General features: G+C 40.4%; 1 long non-coding RNA gene across 1 annotated transcript in view; it reads left to right on the top strand.

The window, feature by feature from the left end:
- Nucleotides 1–24,096, top strand: part of LOC140488088 (uncharacterized) — a 53,566-nt gene extending 29,470 nt beyond the window's left edge. Inside the window, exons 2-3 of the long non-coding RNA XR_011962995.1 lie at nucleotides 19,517–19,606; nucleotides 20,685–24,096. This is a non-coding gene — a long non-coding RNA (uncharacterized lncRNA). The remainder of the gene's footprint in view (nucleotides 1–19,516; nucleotides 19,607–20,684) is intronic.
- The last annotated feature ends 698 nt before the right edge of the window (nucleotides 24,097–24,794 follow it).

Here is a 24,794-nt window from a genome sequence, read left to right as displayed (position 1 = left end):
GGACTTGCAATATGGGTATAAAGACAGTGCAAGAGCTGAAGATCAACAATCCAAAAGAATAGCAGGAGACCAATTGCCTTGGAAGTTTCTTTGTTGAAGGGTAATTTGGATATATAACCTCCTGAAAAATATTCTCATCCATGATCAAATTAATGCATATAGTTACTCAAGTTCTGTTGCACAAAGTGTAATGGAGAAAGCTGTTGGAATACTGAAACATTTTGTATTCTGCCTGGACCATTTTGGAGAAATCCTGCAGTGCTGGTTAGAGCAGGTCTCAAGGCACATGGTGGTCTGCTGCATCCTGCATACCCTAGCTATCATGAGGAGGTAGTCCTTGCCATCAGCTATAGTTTGAGCAGTTGAGCAGCAGGACCATTAGAGGAGGAGGAGGAGAAATAAAGAAGGCACCTTGGAAAGCCTTTTTGTCATGAATAACTAATTTTAAATAGAATACAATTAACCACATTATCATTTCTTCACTCATCAACTGTTCTATTGTTAACTTCCTGGATCACTAACCATCACAGATCCGCATAGCCACAATGTGAAAATAAACTTGTAAATCACATTTCTAAGTGAAATCTTGCTAAATTATATATACACATAAACTAATCATTTGTACATTTCCTTCATTCCTCTCTTTTTTATGTCTTTGCCTATCATGAGTTTAAACGCAGTGCTGCCTCAGTTGCTTTTGCTTGACTAGCGAAAAGCTCAGGACTTGACTACTGACATGAACTTCGTAGCTATCTGTTCTGAATACCTCCTAATTGTGTTTCTGGAGGTTCTCCTTCTTCCCCTCACACCTGCTGCAGCTTTTAGATATTTCCCTTCCCTTCCATCTCCTAAACTCTTTAAGCAAGGCTTACAACATGACATCTAAAAATCTGGGAGCCTGCCATATGCAGCTTCTGCCAGTTCATACTCTCCTTCCTGCACAACTAACAGCATCAATGTACCGCCCCCCCCCCTTTGAAAGGCTCAATGTGTCTTTAAGCAATGCAAGATAACGTTAGGTACGAGGAAGTTATAGTTCTGGCCCCTTGTAGTCAGTGAAAACCAAAGTTAGTATTGGGCAAACCCAGAAATCATTACAATAGCAGGCAGCACAAAGATTGTCTGTGAACATAGATTAATTGTTTATCATACTGCCCGTGCCTATTTATGGGGACTGTCCAACTTTTTTGCCCTTGAGAATGTGCTGGTGAGCTGCCTTCTTGAACTATTGTCCGTGCGGTGGAAGTATTCCCACGGTGCTGTTACGTAGGGAGTTCCCAAGGAACTCCTTGATGCCCTAGGAGCAAAGATGAAAGAAATCAAGAAGTATTAATTAGGTGACACCAAGTGAACGGAGTAGCTACAAAAATGCAAAAAGGAAAAAACATAATAGAATAAAATATAGGTAGAGATTAGTTGTACATGTGCTTTACCTTGAAAGTGTTGGTGCAGTGGAGACTGTGAAACCAACAAAGGCATCACGCAGGAAGGAGCCTACAGAACACTACACAGGACTGCCTCATTCAACTTGTCTATTCTTTCAAACAAAACATGTGCATTTAATTGTTATGGATGAACAATTTGCATAGAAATTATGTTTAGATTTCAATTTGGAATTCAGCCAATTTAAAATTGATAAAAGCATATTCATCATGTTGATTTGATAATTGGTACAGCCAGCAAGAGACAGCCAAGCTAACAGCTATCATTTTATTCCTGACTCTCTATTCCTGTGGCTAGGCAACAACCTAGGTGGACAAGTTTGGGAACATGTTTTAGAACTTCCAAACTTTGATTTCAGTTAAAATCTTAGCAGAAATACCACATGGGAGACAACAAAGCTAACAAACAGATAAGTTAACCTTTACTGTGGTAGTAACTATGAAGGATTCCTGAAGGGCTCATGCCTGAAACGTTGATTCTCCTGCTCCTTGGATGCTGCCTGACCTGCTGCACTTTTCCAGCAACACATTTTCAGCTCTGATCTCCAGCATCTGCAGTCCTCACTTTCTCCTGTGGTAGTAAATATTTCTATATATTATGTAGAGAGCCAGTACACATTTTTTTTTTAGCAGACCTGCTGAGATATAATTCATCATGAAGAGTAACATAAAAAAACAATAGCAGATTGACAGCCCCTTTATTTTCTGCCCAGGTTCAGATTGGATGGATTATAGTACTATCTGACCTACATAGGAACAGGTGGAAGCTATTCAACTGCTTAGAACTGTTCTGACATTCAATAGATAATAGTTGATCTATGATTGCAAGAGTAGAGAGTTAAAAATCACAATACCAGGCTATAGTCCAACAGGTTTAATTGAAAGCACTAGCTTTGGGAGCGCTGCTCCTTCATCAGGTACTCCACAACCACCTGATGAAGGAGCAGTGCTCTGAAAGCTAGTGCTTCCAATTAAACCTGTTGGACTATAACCTGGCATTGTGTAATTTTTAACGTTGTACTCCCCAGTCTAACACCTGCATCTCCAAATCAAGTGTAGAGAGGTTATGCTTCAGTTACACAGGGCGTTGGTGAGACAGCATCTAAAGTACTGGTCTCCGTACTTAGGGAAGGATGTTAATTTGTTGGAAGCAATTCAGAAAAGACTTACTGGACCAATACCTGAAATGAGCAGACTACCTTATAAGGAAAGGGCTCAACAGGTTAGGCCGGTATTATCTGAAGTTTAGAAGAGTCAGAGGTGACTTAATTGAAACATATAAGATCCTGAGTGGACTTGACCAGGTGGATGTTGAAATAATTCCTCTTGTAAGAGAATATAGAAAGGAGTCAGTTTAAAAGTAGAGCTTCCCATTTAAGCAGAGACGATTATTTTTCTGAATTTTTGCGTTTTGGAATTCCCTTCCTCAAAAAGCAGTGGATGTAGAATATTTGAAAAAAAATTAAGGCAAAGATACATTGGTTCTTTTAAGGAAATGACAGATTATCATGCACATGCAGGAATGCAGAATTGAGGGTAAAATCAGATAAGCCACGATCTTATCGAGTGGCAGACTAGGCTTGAAAGGCCGGGTCACTTGCTCTTCTGCCTTGTTTATATGATCCAATTCCATTATCCCTTAATAACTTTGGCTGACAAAAATATACCATCACAACCTTAAAAGAACAATATACATCCAAGAATCAATCAGCATGTAAAAGATCAAATTTCTATCATCATTTTTGTATAGAAATGTTTACTATCACATACCTGAAAGGTCTGTCTCTAACTTTATGATCATCCCCCAAAAGCAGAACATTTTCTCTCTATCTTCCATGTCTGCTTCCCTAAGTACCTTGAAAACGTTGACCAAATCACTCCTTAGCCTTATAATTCCAGAAAAAAACATTCGTTTGTGTAATCTTACCTTAGACCTCTCTTAGACCTGAATTTTCCCTTTCTGGGACTGAAAGTGGGTAGGCATGTTAAGTGTAAACCAATTTTCACACCCATCAGAGAAACTTTTGATCTATTGTATACCAATCAACTTAAGAGCTGTACTTTGGTGAGTTTCTTGCTCAATCTTAGGCATTGACACTGGCTTCCTGGGTAGTCAGAAGCAGTGGCTTCTGAATGTCTGAATGCCAAAGGTCATCGGTTAAGGCCTACTTCTCAGGGAATCCAACAGTGAGAAGGTGAGTTCTTCTTGACACAGTTTTCCCCCGATACTGGAGGCAGTGCTCCCCAATGGTTACTTAGCCAGGAAATCAACTACCTCTCTCACCTGCCAGAAAGGCAGATAGCCAGGAGGTAGTGAATGGAGGTCTTGTAGTAGCTACTAATTGGCCACTTAAAGGCTTTAATTGGTGATGGATTGGACAGTTTCCAATGAACTTTCTCACCCAGAACTTAATCAGTGCAAAGGAGTGAGTATATCTCCATGGTCGATTTGCTCAATTATTACCACCTTGGGCCACATGAAAGGAGGGAAAAATCCAACAATAGAGTTAGAGTCAGTTATCATTCTAGTAAAAGTATAATGCATTCCCTTCAAAATCAATATATCCTTCCTACAAGTTCTAAGGAAAGGTCACTCGACCCGAAATGTTCACTCTGATTTCTCTCCATAGATGCTGCCAAACCTATTGAACTTTTCCAGCAATTTCTGGAATAGCAGAGTAAAATGGCCACAGAATGCTTAGAGGAATAGTTAATGATGCCCACAACAGACTCCGTAAATACAGCCGGGAAATTTTGAGCCAAAAGACTTTACTCACTAACATGACAGACCATGAATGGACAGACACAGTAGAACGAGCCAGAGACATTAGACAACAACAAACACAGAAAATGAAAAAAGCAGACCTGCAGAAAAAAACTTGACAAAGTCACACAAAAATAACAACACAGACAACCTAGAAGCATAGATTAAAAAAAACCTATCTGACTGACCCTTAACAGACACTGAAAAAGCCGCCTTAGTAAGAGGAAAAATTACAACTTCAGGGATGTGGACAAGAAAGATTTCTTAGCAGCATTAGAAACAACACAAAGACAAAAAGCTCACAGAAGAAAGCCAGCAAACCATCAGACAGACAGTAGCACCAACATTAAGCAGGATAAAGGAATGAAACACACAATACACAAGAAAGAAAAGCACTAGAAGGACTCAAAAAAAGATAAAGAACATTGTTATTCTGACTGCAGACAATGAACATTTGACAGTAATTTTAAATCTGAACAGACTGCATTGAGAAAGCAAACACACTGCTTGCAGATTCACAGGTGGTGATAGACCCCAACCCCACAACTCGAGAACCAAATCACAACCCTATTAAAAAAAAACTTCAGAAATCTGGAGAATTAAACAAGACAGACTTCCAAACACTGAAATCAGACAGATCCAACACACCACACTTCGATGGATTACCCAAGATTCACAAACTAGGAGCCCCCCTAAGACCCATAGTCATGCTACCTGGAACACCAATGTACAGATTAGCCAAGGAACAACACCAAAGACTAAAACACAAAGTAGAAGAATCATGCCACTCCATTCACTCCACCCAAGAATTCCTTCACACCACAAAAGACACCAAGGTAGAAGAGGATGGAATAATAGTCTCTTTTGATGTAACAGCCCTGTTCACATCCATCAACATCAACTTGGCCAAAAACTACTGGCTACGTTATTAGAAGAACTAAAGTCACATACACCAAATACTACCAACTTCATCAGCAAAAACAAAAGTCGTCAAGCTAGTGGACCTATGCCTTAACATCCATTTCACTTTCAATACTAAAACCTGCAGACAAACCAACGGAATACCCACGGGATCTCCAATATCATGGTTCTTAGCAGAGGCAGTAATGCAGAGACTTGAATAAACACCTCTACCAACTATCCAACCCAAATTTTGGGTCCACTAAATGGATGACATCACTAAATGAAACAAATTAGAGGAAACCTTCAAGACCATCAATAGTATCCTTACTGGCATAAAATTCACAAAAGAGGAGGAAAACAACAACAAATTGCCATTCCTAAAAGTCACAGTAGAGCGAATAGCCAGTGGGGAACTTCAAACCAGCATCTACTGGAAAACAACACATACGAACTAAATACTGAACGACAGAAACAAAATCATCCCAATACCCACAAATGAAGCTGCATTAAAACATTATTTCAATGAACCACCACAAACTGCAACACAAAGGAACCACAAAGAGCAGAGGAAAATCACCTATACAGCATATTCAAAAAGAACGGGTACCCAATGAACACAGTCTGCCAATTTCTCAGCAACAAATCCAAACAAGCAGACAAAATATATCCAGATACTCTCGCGACTCTCCCCTACATCAAAGACATCTCTGAAATGACTGCCAGACTACTCAGACCCTTTGGCATCATGGTAGCCCACAAACCCACCTACACACTCAAACAGCAGCTAATGAACTTAAAATACCCTATACAGACAACAAGCAAAATGAATATCATTTACAAAATACCTTGCAAGAACTGTAACAAACACTAAATTGGACAAACAGGCAGAAAACTAGCCACCAGGATACATGAACATGAACATAGCCACAAAAAGACGTGACCCAGTATCACTTGTATCATTACACACAGATGAGGAAGGACACGCATTAGAATTCCTAGAAGCATGGCATTCCAACCAGAACTCTATCAATAAACGCATCGACTAGGACCCCATTTACCACCCTCTGAGAAAAAGAACAGGGAATGGCAACACCACAGAAAATTACATCACCAACCCAAGGAAACCTAAACACACAAATAGAAAGTAGATCATAACACCAGTGCTTCACTGGAGGCTCACTGATGATGTTGCCGAGTATGGTGATGAAATGTCTGAAAATGAACCTTCCAGCTCAGTGAGCAAACTTACATCCAGAATTTCAGTTCCTGTTCCTTTTTTACGAAGTGGCATAGCATATCAAAAAGATCAAAATTGCTCAGATGTGAATGGAATATGGACATTGTTGCACCTAAGTCATAAGACAATTCATTGGAAGCAATCTTGGATACCAATCTACTGCCCCTAAAGACATCTTGAAGAATACACTCAAAATTTCATTGGATGTTTAAACAGGGATTCTTGGTGGCCACCTAAGAGAGACTTTGGGGATTAACGCTTGTCTTAGGACCCCTAAACCAAATTGGAATTGGACCTGCTCAGCTAAAAATTCCATTGTGATTCAAATAGCACTCACTATAAGTAGGTCAAACTTAAAGGATTATGATGAGGCTAGAAAAAAAAAGTTACTTTCCCTGTATAGCAAATCACTTCCCTGTCTTGTTCTTAGCTGCAACTTCATCCCTCTCAGGGCATACATTTAGATCAATATTCATCTTTTTAAAATAGGCAAGTTGCCTGTTGAAGTTCAACAAGAGTGGACAGCTCTGCTGAGTAATATTAAATGGTCATTTTGGGAGTCCAATGTGGTGGGCAGCATTTACACATTCATTCCAGAGAGGAAATAAGCCCCCTCCATATAACTAAAACATTCTGCATACCATATTGGGTGCATACCAGAAATAAATCTTAGCTGATTTGCACAAGCAAATAAATAACAATTTGATTCCTCCTTTACAAAATGTCTTTACAACTAATCACAACTGCTGTGAAAAAATGTCTACCTTGATCACTTTATTTACTTTGTTGTGATGTCTAAAGAAGAATTATAATTCTGACTGGAAATTCAGGCAAACTAAGTGTTGAAGCTGGAGTAAGGCAGAGAAAGCACAAACTGCACTTTTTTGTGGAGATTCACTGTCTAGCTTTAACTGATAGTGATGGCAATAACAGCAACAACACAATGATATTGATAGCACCTTTAACGTTCAGAATGTTCCAAGGTACTTAAGTTGCAAGAGTATGGGTAAGGATGCAGGTACACAAAGAGAAAAAATTCAGAACCATGACCAAAAGGTTGAATAGAGAAATCGATTTTGAGAAGGTCTTAAAGGAAGCAAAGTATTTAGGTTTGGACAGTGGGCAAGAAGTGTGTGGAATTCCAGAGACTACAGTGCAACATATCAGAAGTGCTTACTACTCTGCAGCAAGCATTACTGGTTTTTAATGCTCTACTGATGTTACCCTAGGTTGCATTCCAAAGATTCAAACATTGTTTCTGCTGAATGACCATACAAAATCATTTTAGGAGCCAAGAATAAATATTTGTGTCGACTTACTTCACTGTTGTCTTCACCCCATGATAAATTGCTGGCAAGAGGCACTTTGAGACAGCCACTTTCTGTGGAACTCCTTGTGACATCATGAATGGGGATTGGTGCCCACAACTCATCATTTTCAATTCATGATGTAACATCAGTAGGAATTCCATACTAAATCTCTGCTCTATCATTACTTGCAGTCTCTAGTACTAGAACATGATTGACAGTAGCAAAAGAAGACTGGTGTGGTAGTAAGTACAGAGGCATCCTATTATACGTCATCGCCGAATGTTTCCTTTCTCCTACTGTTTCAGGCTAGGTTAGATATAGAGATTCAGGAGGGTGGAAGGAGCCAGTTGCGAAATATTGGCAGTGGGACAATCCCAATCACGTGTTTCATTTAGGATTATCACTTTATTAGTAGTTGTATTACAATGTAGCAAAATGCTAGTGCTTCAATGATAGAATTATAGTTAATATTGAGGCTGCCTGCCCCCCCATTGACGAATGTAATGCAGTTGTTATGATTACAAATTATTTCAACAGCGCACACTCATGAGAGAAAATACTAGTGTGGCACTGTGTTATTTTTGCATGTTGCATGCATCACAAGCAAATATGCAAGTCATAACAGCAAACTTAAATATTGATGCTCAGTTGTTAGAAATGGTAAGGGAGTAGGATGAATTTGTCTTGTTCTGATGCCTTAGGCTCCCAGAGGCTTCAAAGGCTTCCCACTTTTGCATTCAGCTCTTCCAACTGCCTCGATTTGGCCAGTTTTGCTTCTCTCCTGTTCTGTAATCATTCTATAGTTCTCAAGGCACTGGCCACCTCAAGTTTAAATTCCAGTGAAAGCACATTATTTGGTTAGAACTGTGTGGTCAAACTTTCACAAGGAACAGACAGATGTAGATTTGATATTTAAGTGTAAAGATGGGTAACTCCCAACAGTCTGGAATTGGTCCAACAAACACCTTCCTAGTTCAAAACCTGTGAGTTTAAGCCCCACTCCAGAGCACATAACAGAACCTGATACTCTGAGGGGAATTTTCCTAGAGTCGTGGAGGTGGGTTCAGAAACTTCAGGGCATGGTGAAATTGAAAAACATGCCATTGAGCAGTCATGCCAATGTGTTCTTAGCACCTCTCGCTTTTCCTGAAGACAACTTATGCAAGCTGTCAGCAGCCTACCAGGTAATGGCAGAAAGCCAATTGAGTTTCTTAATGATTCAGTTGTGAGCCAATTTTGTCAGAACACTGGAATAATTCCAAAATTGCACAGGAACCACTGAGTTGTCCCAGTTAATAAATGTCGTGCCCACTGGTTGGAGAGCTGGTGAAAGCTCCAAGTCACTTCTTTCAGAGAAGACCAGTGTATAAATGTTTCAATCAGGAACTTATGTATCCAGCAATAGGACTTTCCAGGATCAATCTGCTCTGGTGGTAATTCTGTCCATACCCAAGTGCTGGCAACTAATAAGCTAATAATGTGTGAGGGTGAGTTGGGTCACAGGAAAGGCATCTCTGGCTAAGAGAAGAAGGGATGGATCTCAGCCAGCCTATTTTTTTTTAAGATGCCAGGTCCCTCATGCACGAGTAGCTTTGAATGAGTGACCCAACCCACTGGGAGCAGATAGGTTTTGCTTTTCATACTTTCTACCTTCTACTGACCCATCTGCCACTGGTTGAGCAGTGGAGACAGTGGGAGGAAGTCCTTAAGTAAGCATTATTAATTTAATTAAGATGTCTTACTTCAATTGTATAGAATCTTGATGAGACTGCACTTAGAACATTGTATGTAGCTTTGGGCCTCATAAACTCACAAGGTAAAGTTCCCTTGCTTTCCATAGATAGTATCTAGTGGAGATTTACCATACTAATTCCTGGAAAGGCAGAATTGTTCTGTGAAGAGAGATTGAGGAGATTGGACCAAATTCTTTAGAATTTGGAAAAATGAGGTTATCTCAATGAAACAAAATTCTTACAGCATAGATGCAGAAAGGATGTTTCTCTTGGGGACTCTAAGAGTAGGAACACAATCTTGGAATAAGGAGCAAACAATTTAGGACTGAGATGAAGAGAAATATGTTTTTTCAGAGGGTTATGAATACTTGGAATTCTGTACCTCAGAGGGTTGTGAAAATTCAGTCATTGAGTATTTTAATTAATGACCAACAGATTTCAAAATACTAATAATATCAAGGGAAATAGGGATAGCACAGGAAAATGGCATAAAGGTATATGATCAGCCATGATTTAGCTGGAGATTTTGAATGGCCTACAACTGCTGTTATGTTCCGAAGCTGGCAAGCTTTGCATCAGTCAGGGCAGAAGTTTGGCATTGAATGGAAAGGTCATGGAGAACCTGACACAGGAATCTCTGGGATGAAGAAATAATTGCTGATCCATTCAGTCTCATCATATATCTATTTCACTCTGCTTTCTTTTGTGTCATTCATTTCAGGAACACACCCAATACAGCCAAAATAAAGATTTTCAATAAACTGCATGGTTTTGCTGTCTTGCTTCCTGAGCCCACCCTAATTGGATGGTGCATTCTTAATTGGGCGTCTTTCTCAAATGGATCATGCATCATCTTGCCAAGTTAAAGACACTGAAATAAAACCAAAAGTAGAAGTTGCTGGAAAAGTTCAGCAGGTCTGGTAGCATCAATTTAAAAATGGAAGCATTGTTGCATTGCTCAAGGTGTCATTTTTTTTGCAAAGAGATGAAAAGCTAAGATTCCAACTGGCTGTTCAAGTGAACTTAATATGTAATAATATTTACTGAGAAAAAAGAGCAAGAGAGAGTTCTTCTGGTGTACTGGAAAACGTTTATCTCTCAACAAAAACAAGAGTGTTCCAAAGACTGGTGGCCCTCTGAGACATTTTCTTTATCTCTCTCTCAAAAAAGTGAGACCCAGCACTAACCCATGTGGTACACCACTTGTCACTCCTTGCCAACCTGAAAAAGACCTCTTATGCCTGCTATTTCCTGTTAGCTAGCCAGTTTTCTGTCAATACAAATATGTTTCACAATAACATTTGATGTGGAATGTCATCACATGCCTTCTGAAAATATAAATGCAGCATGTCCACCAGTTGCCATTTGCCCACAGAAAGTATTTCAACAGAAATGAATTCCAATAAGTTAACTCTACCTTCCTTTTAGGTGCCCTGCTATTACATCTTTAATAGCTTCCAGTATCATCCCAATGATGTGCTAACATAACTGGCCGATAGTTTCTTATTGTTTATCTCTCGTCCTTTTTGAACAAAGGAATTACATTCACAATTTCCCAACACAATCATTCCTTTTACAAAACTGGGGAATTTTGGAAAATAACTGACATCAACTATTTTATCAACTAGCTGCTATTTTAAGACTACCCCATCAATACCTGGGACTTAGCAGCTCATAGCTCCAAAAGATTGCTTAATACCACTTCCCCAGGCGATTGTAATTTTCTTGAATTGTTCCCTTCGTTTTTATTTCTATGCATCTATTTCTGGGTTACTTGTATCCTCTACAGTGGAAGGTCAATGGAAAATATCTATTTAGTTCATCTGCCATCTCCTTAAGTTTTATTTATTCTCCCATGGTACTTGTCCATTGCTGGCTGGCCAGCATTTATTACCTGTACCTATGTGGCCTTGAGAGGATGATGGTGAACTGCCTTCTTGTTGCAGTGATTGTGCTTTGGGTCGACCCATAATGCTATTAGGTTGGGAATTCCAAGATTTTGACCCAATATATTTCCATGTCAGGATGGTGAGTGGTTTAGAGGTGAACTTACAGGTGTTGGTGCTCCCATGTAAGCTGCCCTTGTCCTTATAGATGACTGTAGTTGTGGGTTTGGAAGATGCTGTCTAATGATCTTTGGTGAATTTCTGCAATGTGCATCTCAGATAGTACACACTGTTGCTGCTACTGATCATCAGTGATGGAAGAAGTTTATGCTTGTGGATGTAATATCAATGAAACAGACAGCTTTGTCCTGGATGGTATTAAGCTTCTTGAGTGCTGATGCTGCTGTGCATTCATCCAGGTAAGTGGGGAGTATTCCATCACACTCCTGACTTGTGCTTTGCAGATGGTGGGGAGACTTTGGGAAGTCAGGAGGGGAGCTGCTCACTGCAGTATTCCTAGACTCTGCCCTGTCCTTTTAGCCATTGTGTTTATGTGACAAGTCCAGCTGAGTTTCTGGTCAATGGTAACTCCAAAGATGTTCATAGTCAGGGAATTCAGTGATGGTAACACCAATGAATGTCAGGAAACAGTGATTAGATTGTCTCTTATTGGAGATGGTGCCCGGCCATGAAGGTTACTTGCTACTGGTCAGTCCAAGCATAGATATTGTCCACGTCATGTTGCATTTGAACATGGACTGCTTCAATATCTGAGAAGTTGCAAGTGGTTTGGAACATTGTGCAATTATTGATAATCATCCCCAATTATGACAGAGAGGAAGTCATCTATGAAGCAGCTGAAGATGGTTGAGACTAGAACACTAGCCTGAGGAGCTCCTGCAGAGATGTCCTGGAGCTGAGCTGATGCACCTCCAAAAGCTGCAACCATCTTTAGATTAGATTACTTACAGTGTGGAAACAGGCCCTTCGGCCCAACAAGTCCACACCGCCCCGCCGAAGCGCAACCCACCCATACCCCTACATCTACCCTTTACCTAAAACTACGGGCAATTTAGCATGGCCAATCCACCTGACCTGCACATCTTTGGACTGTGGGAGGAAACCGGAATTGAAGCAGGCGGGAATTGAACCCAGGTCTCTGGCGCTGTGAGGCAGCAGTGCTAACCACTGTGCCATCTTCCTATGTGTCAAGTAGAACCTCAACCAGTGAAGAGCTTGTCCCCGATTCCCATTGATTCCTGTTAAGATAGGGCTTTTTCGTACCGCACTCTGTCAAATGTGGCCTTGATATCAAGAGCTGTCACTCTGACTTCATCATTATTAATTCCTCAGACTTGCTTTCCACAGGACCACTGCTCACTTCACTAATGCTTCTTTTAGAAATAGATATAAAAACTGTCATCTGTTCTTATGCCTCTAGTTAGCTTTCACTTGCCCTGTTAAATTTCCCTGCTTATTAAGAATCAGCAACAAATGACAAAAAGCTTATGTTGTTACATTTTCTGCCTTGTTGCCCAACTTCGTGCCATTCTATACTTTTCTTTAAGACCAATAGCACCTAAACTTTTATTGTGGGAAAATCACTACACATTTCCTTTATTTTGGCTACTCATTAGGAAATCTCAGAGACAGAGACAATCAAGTACTGAAACAATAATTTAAGCTTTCTTATATGTAGCAACCAAAATAAGAACCTACAAGTAAGTAAATAGAAGTCTCGCTGACTAATGATGAAATCTGCCTAGGGTTTCAACTGGTCAGTCTCTGGAAATGTCTGTGGCTCAATCCTTGTACAGTGTTGGTTATTTGAAGTTCTTTTGAGTTGTTATGGTGTTGGATTCTAATACCATTTTCTTTCTTTCAAGTTTGTGGTGTGTCATTATAATCAATGGTGGGGATGAAAACTCTATTGATGAGTAAATACTTTTGGAGACTTCAAGTCTGTAAGCTTGCCTTCTCACAAGAAGGAGCTTCTTTGTTCCTTGTTACATTCAGGGTTAGCTGTCTGTTTAAAACTTTGCTTGTCCTGCAATTAACCCTTTTACTTCAGAATGTTACTTCATAGGCAGGTCTTAATTGCCTATTTGTCTTGAAGCAGCAGATTATCAAATAAATCTTATCTCCTCTCTTCCATGAGGCATCTTGTTTTTGATGTTTCCGTGTCTCCTTCCCAGCGATGGTTAATTCGATGTTACTGTAACTCCTTTTCTAATAATTTCTCATTGTTCTTTCCATCTCAAGAAACAGTTTATTCCAAAAAAGATATATTACTGAATCTTCCAATCCACGAAGTTTAGATTAGATTACTTACCATGTGGAAACAGGCTCTTTGGCCCAACAAGTTCACACTGACCCTCCAAAGAGCAACCTACCCAGACCCATTCCCCTACATTTACCCCTTCACCTAACACTATGGGCAATTTACCATGGCCAATTCACCTAACCTGCATATTTTTGGACTGTGGGAGGAAACCGGAGCACGCAGAGGAAACCCATGCAGACACGGGGTTGCCTGGAGGTGGGAATTGAACCCGGGTCTCTGGCGCTGTGCTAACCACTGTGCCACCGTGCCGCCCTAAAGTTATTAAAGTAGTGAAGTTTACATTGTTACATTTTTGTTTTAGTTAATTCCATTTGGAATTTTTCTTTCTGGCATTCTCTGCATATGACTGCCACTGCATCTCTGTTGACGCACCTCAAAACATTATTTCCAGCTGACCACCCTCCTACCACTGGATGTCCTGCAGCTGCATTGGCATTCTTGATTCTGACACTGGGGAGGCAATACAGTATCCTAGAGTCATGTTTACTGCCACAGAAATGCCTGTTGATTCCCTGCCTAAGAATTAACTTATCACAATTGATCTATTGCTTTTCCTCTTCCCACCTGCAGCTGTGTTGTCTGTAGCGCCATGAACTTGGCTGTAGCTGCACTGCCCTGAGGAACTGTTGCCTCACCAGTTTCAAAAATGGAACACAAATTAGCCAATACAATAGACTCTTGAGACTACTGCAGAATGTACACTCCACTTGATCCTTCTGACCTGCCATTCCATAACTTAAAACTAATGGTTACTCTTAAATATTCAAAGCAAGTCTGTTTTTATTCTAACAAGATATTTCTCAGAAAAAGAGAGCAAAAAAATTCTCGTCTTCTATGCAAATTAAGTGCCTAACTTTCACCTTCAAGATTGGAAACACTGACCAAACTTAGTCACACATCAATTTCTTTTTTCTCTTCAGTAAAAACTATTTCAAACCCGAAGGTAGTGTTGCTGTGACCTCTTTACAAATGAATGAACGAGCCACCTTATGCTTCCTGCAAACAAGTAAAAGTACCTGGAGAAGGAAGATAAAAAAAAAGTCCTGAACAAGCTAAAATGAACATTTCAGAGACCCCTGTGGACTGGTTCCATTGAACTGCTTTCTCAATCTTTTCCTCTGCCCATAACACCATGTGCTTTTTTTCTTTATCCACCTGTATTTGTATAGGGGAAGTTAAATAGGGGAAGTTGAAAACGGGGTTCATAATTTTTCAAATGTAATTAAAATATATTTATTTGAATAAAATAGCACATCTCGTTGAGTACAGAAACCTGACCCATACTTTCTGCCAACCTGGAACTAAACGACAGGAAAATTGAGAAATTCTCCATACTTTTTAAGATCTTTAACTTTTATGACAACTTCAGGAACAGTGAACCTTGATCTCAAGTGTGCAACCCCCATGAGGCATAAAACTACTGGTGAACTTGACCTGCTTTGGCTAGGTTTAGTCAAATGATTTTCTAGTACAGGTACACAATCTTTTATGTGAAACGCTCAGGACCAGCTGGTTTTTGGAGTTCGGAATTTTTCGAATTTCGGAATAAGTTACAATTAAATGGCGAAATTTTTCAAAAATCTTACCGAACAGCAGATTCACAGTGAGAACTACAGGCCCTGAGACAGAATTGAGACCTGCCAGTTTGGGCCATGTCCCCCCCCCACCTCACATCTTAGACTAAATCTTACTTTCAGGCCTTCAACTTTCAAAGACAGTAATGCAAATACTTTATCTCCTATTTGAAATGTGCTAATTGTAGAATATTTGTCTGCCTATTCTTTAATTTTCCGCTATTAAAAATGTAACTGCTCTAGTGCTGCTTTACATGCTCCTGTGAGTCTTTCTAGAAACATGGGCATCTTACCTAACATCGAAATTGGTCATTTTGTCTTACAATGTTTCCTTAAATTAGTTTTAGTGGACCTCTAATACCATAGCTATAGGGTAATTCAAATGAATTGAACTCAGTAGATTCATTTGAGGAACCTCTAATAGAAGTAGTAAGAATTCCAATCTTTTGTCCCAATCCTGTGCGTATTCGTGACAGGATGCCTTAATCATGGCTTTGAGTGTCTCTCCAAAGCTCCCTGTATTTGTAGGTATTGTGTAGTTGACTTCAATTGTTTTATACCCAAACTGCTGCTGACACCTTGGAAGACTTTAGATCTGAGTGTAATTCAGTTCATCGTCTATTACAAATTGTAGATGCAGGTGTAGTTACAACATTTAAAAGACATTTGGATAAGTTCATGGCTGTTTGTGACACCTTGCTGTGAATAACTTGGCTGTTGTATTTGCTGATTTCAATGACTATACTTTTGAAGTAATTCATTGGTTGTGGAATGCTTTGGAACTTGGAAGGTTCTACATGAATGCAAGTTCTTTCTCTTACCTTTTTTAGTTCTTATGATGTCATAGTCAACCAACTACAAGACAGAAAGAGGATCAGGTGATAGGTGTAAACCAGATACAAGTCATTCGTTTCACATTGGTGATTCTTCAATGCAAAATACAGCCAACTAATCACCCAATCAAAATCCAAAAATTGCATCAGCTGATGTCATAGCATTATGACTCAGTCTGTAAAATCACTAGTGTTAAATTACATCACAATTAGAACTCAAATCAACAGAGATATTTTACAAATTGTGACCCACTTCAACCTCTAAATCTCTTCATCAAGTGTTTCAGAGGAGATGCATGCTGAGGACTCCATTCATGCGTTTAAACCCATCTGTCTCCTTTTTTTAAATACATTTTTCCATTGTCATAGTGGAGTTTGTTGTTCTAACAGTTGAGCATTAAACTGAACCACGCAGATGAAGAAAACCGTAGGTCTGATCACTGATCTTAGCTAAGTTGATGATACACTAGAATCAGCCTCGGCTGAAGTCTAAGAGGAAGAAAGAAAATGACTGCTATGTCCCCCTTGGGAGTTCAGTGTGGTGTTAAATCACTGCCAGATAAATAAAAAGAACTTTAGAATTACACACCATAAAATATCAGGCTGTACCAAATGTTTCTGCCACTACCCTACATATCCCTGATTTATATTCTTTATGGAGAAAGTGAAGACTGCAGATGCTGGAGATCAGAGCTGAAAAATGTGTTGCTGGAAAAGCGCAGCAGGTCACGCAGCATCCAAGGAGCAGGAGAATCGACGTTTCAGGCATAAGCCCTTCTTCAGGAATGAGGAGGGTGTGCCAAGCAGGCTAAGATAAAAGGTAGAGGGGAGGGACTTGGGGGAGGGGCGTTGGGAATGCGATATGTGGAAGGAGGTCAAGGTGAGGGTGATAGGCCAGAGAGGGAGTGGGGGCGGAGAGGTCAGGAAGAACATTGCAGGTCAAGAAGGCGGTGCTGAGCCCGAGGGTTGGGACTGAGATAAGGTGGGGGGAGGGGAAATGAGGAAGCTGGAGAAATCTGCATTGTGGTTGGAGGGTTCCTAGGCAGAAGAATGAATGCAGATTTCTCCAGCTTCCTCATTTCCCCTCCCCCCATCCTATCTCAGTCCCAACCCTCGGACTCAACACCACCTTCTTGACCTGCAATCTTCTTCCCGACCTCTCCACCCCCACCCCCTCTCTGGCCTATCACCCTCACCTTAACCTCCTTCCACCTATCACATTTCCAACACCCCTCCCCCAAGTCCCTCGCCCCTACTTTTTATCTTAGTCTGCTTGGCACACCCTCCTCATTCCTGAAGAAGGGCTTATGCCCGAAATGTCAATTCTCCTGTTCCTTGGATGCTGCGTGACCTGCTGCACTTTTCCAGCAACAAATCTTTCAGTTATATTCTTTATGTTCAATGTAGCTCATTGAGAAATTCAAATTTCCTCAAGTTGAATTAATTTTTACTTTAGCTGCATAAAACAAGTAAGAGCATACATTGCGAATCAGACAAATAAATAAAGTTTGGGTATGACAAAACATGTAACACACTTAAATAAAGACACATTTTAAGTGAATAGTTTACAAAGGTGAACTACTTTAATAAGGGGAGCATTCTTACCACATTTCCAAATACACATTATGTTTAACTTACATGTAACCAGCAGTTTTCATATAAGCTCTTGTGTTCCTTGGCCAAATGATAGCCCACTGCATTCTCTCCCAGTTTATGGAGATCTAACCCTATTATTTTAGTTGCCTTTTAGGAGCAACATCTAAAAGGAAACTCCAATAAATAGTGATTCTTTCATGTAACTGATTCTATGTCGCTTTCCTGGTGACAGTATTGTTCATGTGAACTCTGCAGCGTATTGGCTTAGGCAGTATGATAGAACCAGGACATAAGTAATTCTCAGCCAGATAGTTGTGAACCTGACATAGTGGAAATGTCATTTGTCCTTAGTGACTGCAATGTTTGTGTTCACCAAAACAAGCAAAGTCTTTATATTTAAAAAAATGAACTCTTTTTACTTTTGACATTGAGTGTCTGCATCTTGAATTTGTTTCAAAATAAATACTTTGCCTACAATTTATACAACTACAGTGATTCAATAATTTAAGGTTAGTGGTAAATGAGAGTATCTAAGTTCTGATTGAAAAATTATTGACCTGAAAAGGTATAGATATTATCTAATGAACCTGTTCAGGCATGTTACACACGTCTGAAGCAGGTGGGACCTGAACTTGGGTCTCCTGGTTCAGAAGTAAGGATACCACCACTGCACCACAAAAAGATCCCTACCTGAAATGTATACCAGTAATGTAAGAGGTAAAAACAATGACAGCAGATGCTGAAAACCAAATACTGGATTAATGGTGCTGGAAGAGCACAGCAGTTCAGGCAGCATCCAACGAGCAGCGAAATCGACGTTTCGGGCAAAAGCCTCTTTTGCCCGAAACGTCGATTTCCCTGCTCGTTGGATGCTGCCTGAACTGCTGTGCTCTTCCAGCACCACTAATCCAGTATCCAGTAATGTAAGACCCTAACCAAGCAGAATGAGATTCAAAGAGATTGGTTTATCACCGGAGACAGATTCTTGCTGCTCAACTTCAAAAGAAAATTCCTGCAAACCAAAGCCTAAACAAGTGGGTCATCCCGATTAGACAAAACATATAAATAATGCAGTCACAGTCACACTGTTAAGATACTCCAAAGTGCTTTACATCCAAGTCCAACACTGTTGCATCTCAGCAACAATCCACAAATGATAAAGCTTTTGTTTTAAAAAGAAACAACCTTGGTAAAGGAAGAAATATTGACTGGAGCACATGGGGTATTCCTTTGCTCTTCTTGCAGAAAATGCTTTGACATCTTTCCCCACCCCCCCCCCCCCCCCCCCCACCCCCCACATGTGAGACATCAGACAGGGTCTGCCTCAGTAACAACAGTAATTCTGTCATGCATTATAGTCTATATATGTCACACTGGCATCTGCAGATTGAAGGTTGTAGAATTCTTTAAGATAGATGTTTTAACAAAACTTTGGGGTCAATAAATTCTTAAAATGCTTCAATCCTAAAAAAATGCCTCCAGAAGTCCATATTTTTATAGCATTTTGTCCTAAAAGATGAAATGCCCAACAATGTAGCACCCCATTGACCTAGATTTTTGTGCTTAATTGGGATTTCAACCCATAATTGTTCGACTAAATAGAAAGAGTGCAACTATCATTACAACTGGTCAAAAGCATGAAGTGCTATGGACATTTTTAATTTGTTATTCCAAAATGTGTTTCTGTAGGCGGGTTGATATGGCTAAAAATGGCAGCGAATGTAAATTAAGTGGCTTTCTGAGACTTGGAATGTCACAACCCATTCGTGGGCAATAGATACACATCAGGAGACTGGACTGTGATCTCTTATGACTACAAAGAAAGTAATGGACTGATAACCCCCTGCTCAACAGCAGGCACAAACTGCATGTTTATATTGTTTTTGTTTTATAGAGTACACAAGGACTGGTGTGAAAAAGACAATTTCAAGTCAAATGGAGTGCGCAATTAGGATGAGGTTCTCCTGTGTGCTGATAGTCTAAGGTAATTATGCCTACTGGTTAATGCATTAGCTTATTTTGAAGGTCACGTTAAAGAACTGTCCCTCAGTCACTGCTGTGTTGCTGGTAAAGGGAACACTTGTATGCCACATCTCAAGTAGCTGGCAAGCCAGTATATAGGAAATAGGACAACAAAAATACTCTCCCTCTCATGTATACTGAAACTCAGTCATGATCAAAAGGAATCAAATATAATCTCAACCCACCTGCAAAACTCAGAATATTGAAATTAACTGTTCAAATATCAATGTCAGTGCTACTGGTAACCTTCATGGCAACAACTGCAATGCTCAACAACCCATTGTACATGAACAATTCAGAGACTGATCATTTTAGTGTTTTTTGGTCTTACTTATTATTTCTAATTTGTACATCAATGTGTATAGCATTACTAATCTTCCTTGAATTTAGTAATTAATAAAATTTGTTAAGTCAAGAAAGCAGGTTAAATTGGCTCCTTTCAAAACAAGTTCATTTAGGTCTGGAGAAAGTTACAGTTTCCATTTTCATTTAACCTTGTTGCAAACATCTGAGGTAGGGTGTGGTTGAGTAGTGGACAGAAACTAGTTCATCCCTTTTCACCGGGGAACTTAATGATTTGGGGTATTTTCCTTCCACTGTAGCTCTCACATTGATTATGCTGGTTGCTTTCCCAATGCAGTGGGAAGTATAGATGAAATCAAAAAGTCCTCCGACCCTGGTTATACACTCTTCCACCTTGTTCTGTCAAGCAGAAGATATAAAAGTTTGAATACACGTACAAACAAATTAAGAACAGCTTCTTCCCCACTGATTTGAATGAACCTCTTAAATGTTATTGTTGATCTCTCTCTCTGCACCTTCTCAGCAACTGTAACACTGTCCTGCACTCTGTTCTGATACACTTGTACAGTACTGTACAATCTGCCTGTAAAGCCTGTAAGATAACACTTTTTACTGTACCTCAGTGCAGATGATTGTAATAAATCAAATCAAATATTAACTCCACTGTCAGGGTTATTTTATTGCACACCACTTCTAACCACAAAGCTATGATACCTCCTCTCCCTTGTGTCTCGCAGGTACCAACAGATGTATACATCCCCTGTAGAGAAACAACTGGCTCTATCAGAAACCACCTCCAAGGTCTCTGATCAAGGCAATTCAGAGGCCTCACAGGAAGCATCAACAGTGCAGCCTCTTGCACCCTGCCTATTCAGGTCCTGAAACCTGGTGGGGATATTATGTGTAGAAAGTTTGGAATCTGAAGCTGGTGAGCACCACATTGCATCAGCTCCAAGTCGGCTGAGGAAGAAGTGTCTCAAGCCGCTGGCACTTGGAGGGCTGGTAGACACGAAGCATCTGCGCAGCCCCTGTCAGGAGATGATACTGTAATGTCATCAATCAGGGACTTTATCCAAATGTGCTGGGAAAAAAAACAAGGGCAGCAGACAGGTACATGAGAGGCGATGTTCCTTTTTGCCCAGACGTTACACAATGTGGTCCCAGCTGCCTCAAGTGTGCAATAGCCTGGCTGCTCCCATGGAGAGCAGGGTTCAGTACTCTCATCTACGCTCCATCACCTCAGCCATTGGTCCTTCTTCCCACAGAGACAGGCCATGCTAGGACGGATCCAGCCAGAGGAGATACCATACACAGGCCCTACATAAGTCTCCTCTCAAAGGTGGCTGGACTTTCCATCTCTATGCTCCCGCCCTTCTCCAATCATTGACAAGGAAGTTCCACTTTCCTCTAGCAAGAAGATTCTCAGCAGATCAGCACCATCCATAATTAAAAAGGCCTGGGATTGCCTGATTAAACCTTCAATGAAATGGGCTTCACTACCAATGGGCTTCCCCAGCTGCCTAACCTGGGACAATACTGAGACGTATAGGAGGGAATGATGGGGAAAAAAATACACTCTTGAAGTGACAGAATACTATATATGAAGTATCATGTATGTATAAAGGTTATTGGTTTCATAGTACATTTTTTTGAGGTCTTTCTCGAGCTCAGTTAACTTCATGTCTATACAGAATGTCACCACATGTTGACAGCCTACTACAGCAGGTGGAAGCAAGATGAATAAAAGATATATTGGATTGTACTGACACTATTGTCCCATGTGGTAAAATATTCTTATTCTTTTCAAGGCCTCTGAGTGCAAAAGGTGTTGGTGCTGAAATAAGTGGTCAGCAATTAAGAGACAATAAGTCTACAACACAGAAGGAGCCAATGCATTAGGATTGCCAGGGATTAGGGTCTGTGTCCTTTGTCTGTGGGCTGGCCACTATGGAGCCACAGGACTGATCATTATCCACTCCCCAAGTGCAGTGGTAAATACCTTCTTGACGAGAACACCCCAACTGATGCCTGACAGTAGCCAATCCCCTAAGCAAGGCTTGGAGTCTCCGCTGGACGTTTTGTCTTGGAACCCCTGACTGACAGGTGTCTACATGGGCCATTCCCCTAAGAATTTGCAACATATCTACTTGCTTGCTGCACATGCAGTAAGCTTGCCAGGTGAGACACTGGTATATAGTGCAGGTGTGAGATTGATGCAGCACACTGCCATACAGCAAGATGTATGCCCTTTCATTAAGAGCTGCTGATGGCAAGGCAAGCTGCTTGGTCATGCAACTGTGCTAAAAGGCATGGCAAGGAAGGGATGCTATGAATGTGCAGGTATGTGCTAAATGAGCGAGCAAGCAGCTCGGAGTTGCAGCAGGGTCCAATCCATGAGCTGAATGCCTGTTCCTGAGTACAGTGTCTTTGCAGCCGCTTTCAAAGCTAATTGCCATGAACCCTGCAATCAGATGTCAACTTCCATTTTGGAGAGGTGCCATGAGAGTCCTGTAGAGTTGGCAAATCTTTGATACCAATGTCCATGGACATGGGATGCAGGTGGTGAGTGCCCATGCATTGTGCCCTGAGATGCAATTGTTTGGTGAGCAACATGGAATCTCTTCGCAGACAGCAGCAAACTGGAGTTGCCAGATACCTGCCCTGACTTCCATGTAGAGAATTTTTAGCACCTAATTTGCTTAGCTGAATGTTAGGAAAGCTATTTTCTAATCAGCCTGTTCAGAGATACTATTATATGTGTCTGAAGTGAGATGTGCAGTTAATAAAATTATTAACAAGCAAAAATACCCCATAACAGGCTACTCACCTCTCTCTTGCGAGAATCTTGCCTTAACCCATATGATTTAGTCAAAAGATGCAGCGGGTTGTCCCTGACATCAAGCCTTGTTAGACTTCTCACTTAATTCTGCCACATTTCTCACTATAGCCTAGGTTATTCAGGCCTCTAAGATTGCGACCATCAAAAAACACAATTTTTAAAACAAACTTTAAAAAGTTTTCTTGAGTTTACACTGAATTCAGGCATTTCTATATTGTATCAATGTCAGCACCTTCCTAGCAGAATTCGCAGAAAGTATTTTTGAGGATTAAAACATTAATGAGGCACTCGTGATTAGAATTTAGCCCAAACGCCAAAAAATCTGAAATTTTCAAAAAGGGTGGCCAACTGTTTACAGATGGAAAATTAGGATGATGAACTGAATGCAGTAGCAGTAGAAAGATTAAAATTGGAGTATCAGGAATTAGAATTTCAACAAAAAGATAAAGAACAAGAAAGAGTCATGGAGGAAAGAAAGCATGAAATTGGAAAGAGAGAAAATAATCCATAGAATCCCTATAGTGTGGAAACAGGGCCTTAGACCTAACAAGTCCACACCAACCATCAAAGAGTAACTCACCTACACCTATTCCCTTACCCCTGACTAATGCACTTAATCCACACATCCCTGAACACTACGGCATTTTTTAGCCTGGCCAATTCACCCAACCTGCACATCTTTGGATTGTGGGAGGAAACCACAGCACTCAGAGGAAACCCACGCAGACATGGGGAGAATGTGCAAACACCACACAGACAGTTGCCTGAGGAATCGTACTCAGGTTCCTGGCACTGAGGCAGCACTGCTAACCACTGAGTCACTGGGCAGCCCCAAAGAGCAGGGAGGAAGAGAATGTCAAGAAAATGAGTTTGAATAACTTGATCTGGTGTCCATGAAGATACTATTGGCTCAGACTTGAGTGGAAGCAATTCAGTTTGTTCACTTTATTCCTAAATTTGTGGAGACAGGGATAGAAGCTTTCCTTATCTCTTTTAAGTGTGTAGCAAAGATATCGAAGTAGATAGTCCAACATTGGTCCTTTTTACTGCAAAGTAAGCTCTCAGGAAAGCACACAAAGTTTACTCCATCTTGCCTGAAGAAAGGGTCACTGATTACAAGACAGTAAAAAAGGCTTAAATTTGTAATTGCATTGGAAGTCGACTATTAGAAATTACATGGCCTCAGGAAAGTCTTACCAGGCAAACCTCTGATTCGAAAACATTCAACTTTGCTCTTCATGAAGAATTTAGAAACTGATCCATGTAACTTTTAAAAAACTTTTATCTTTTTAGACTTACCTATTATTTTCTTGTGTGTATGTGTGTTGTATTACACATTCTTCTCACATTTAAGAGATAATAAACAACCTCTTTAACAAACTAAAGACTGGTTAAATTGCCTTTGTTTAAAACAGGTACATTTGGGTCTGAAAAAGGGCTCCAAAAGAGAAGGGATCTGATTTTAAAGTAATCTTGTTGTGACCAACTAAAAGGTTAGGGGAGAAGCAAGACAAAAATGGAGAGGAGTAAAGAAGGTGAACCAGTCCATCCCTCCCCAAGAATTTAATTTGCGAATCTTACCCAGAACCTGGGTACAACACTATCACTGACACATAGCAAGGAGCATAATCAATGTTATGTGTTCACGTAACTTTGAGAATTTTCATTCTTGTGATGCTTTGTAGTTTGAAGATTATCCAGTCTTCAGTCAAGCTATATATACTAGGAAGGACAAAGATTTAGGAGCAAATTACTGCAGATGCTGGAATCTGCACTGAAAAAAATACTGGAGATCACAGCAGATCAGACAGCATCCATGGAGAGTCTGTATGATTTGAAACCAACTGACAGTGCGGCCTCCCAGTCATTCCTGTCCTCTATCACAGAGGTCTTAGACGACAGTACACGGGAACGGCTGGACTAGCTGCTATCTCTGGACGAGCTGACCAAGGCCCTAGAGTCCTTCGAAAAGAATAAAACTCCCAGAAGCAATGGCTTACTGGTCGAG

The sequence above is a fragment of the Chiloscyllium punctatum genome, chromosome 17 (genome assembly GCF_047496795.1).
Source record: "Chiloscyllium punctatum isolate Juve2018m chromosome 17, sChiPun1.3, whole genome shotgun sequence".
NCBI lineage: Eukaryota > Metazoa > Chordata > Chondrichthyes > Orectolobiformes > Hemiscylliidae > Chiloscyllium > Chiloscyllium punctatum.
Note: the sequence above shows the minus strand (reverse complement) of the source record. Positions and strands in the feature narration are given on the sequence as shown.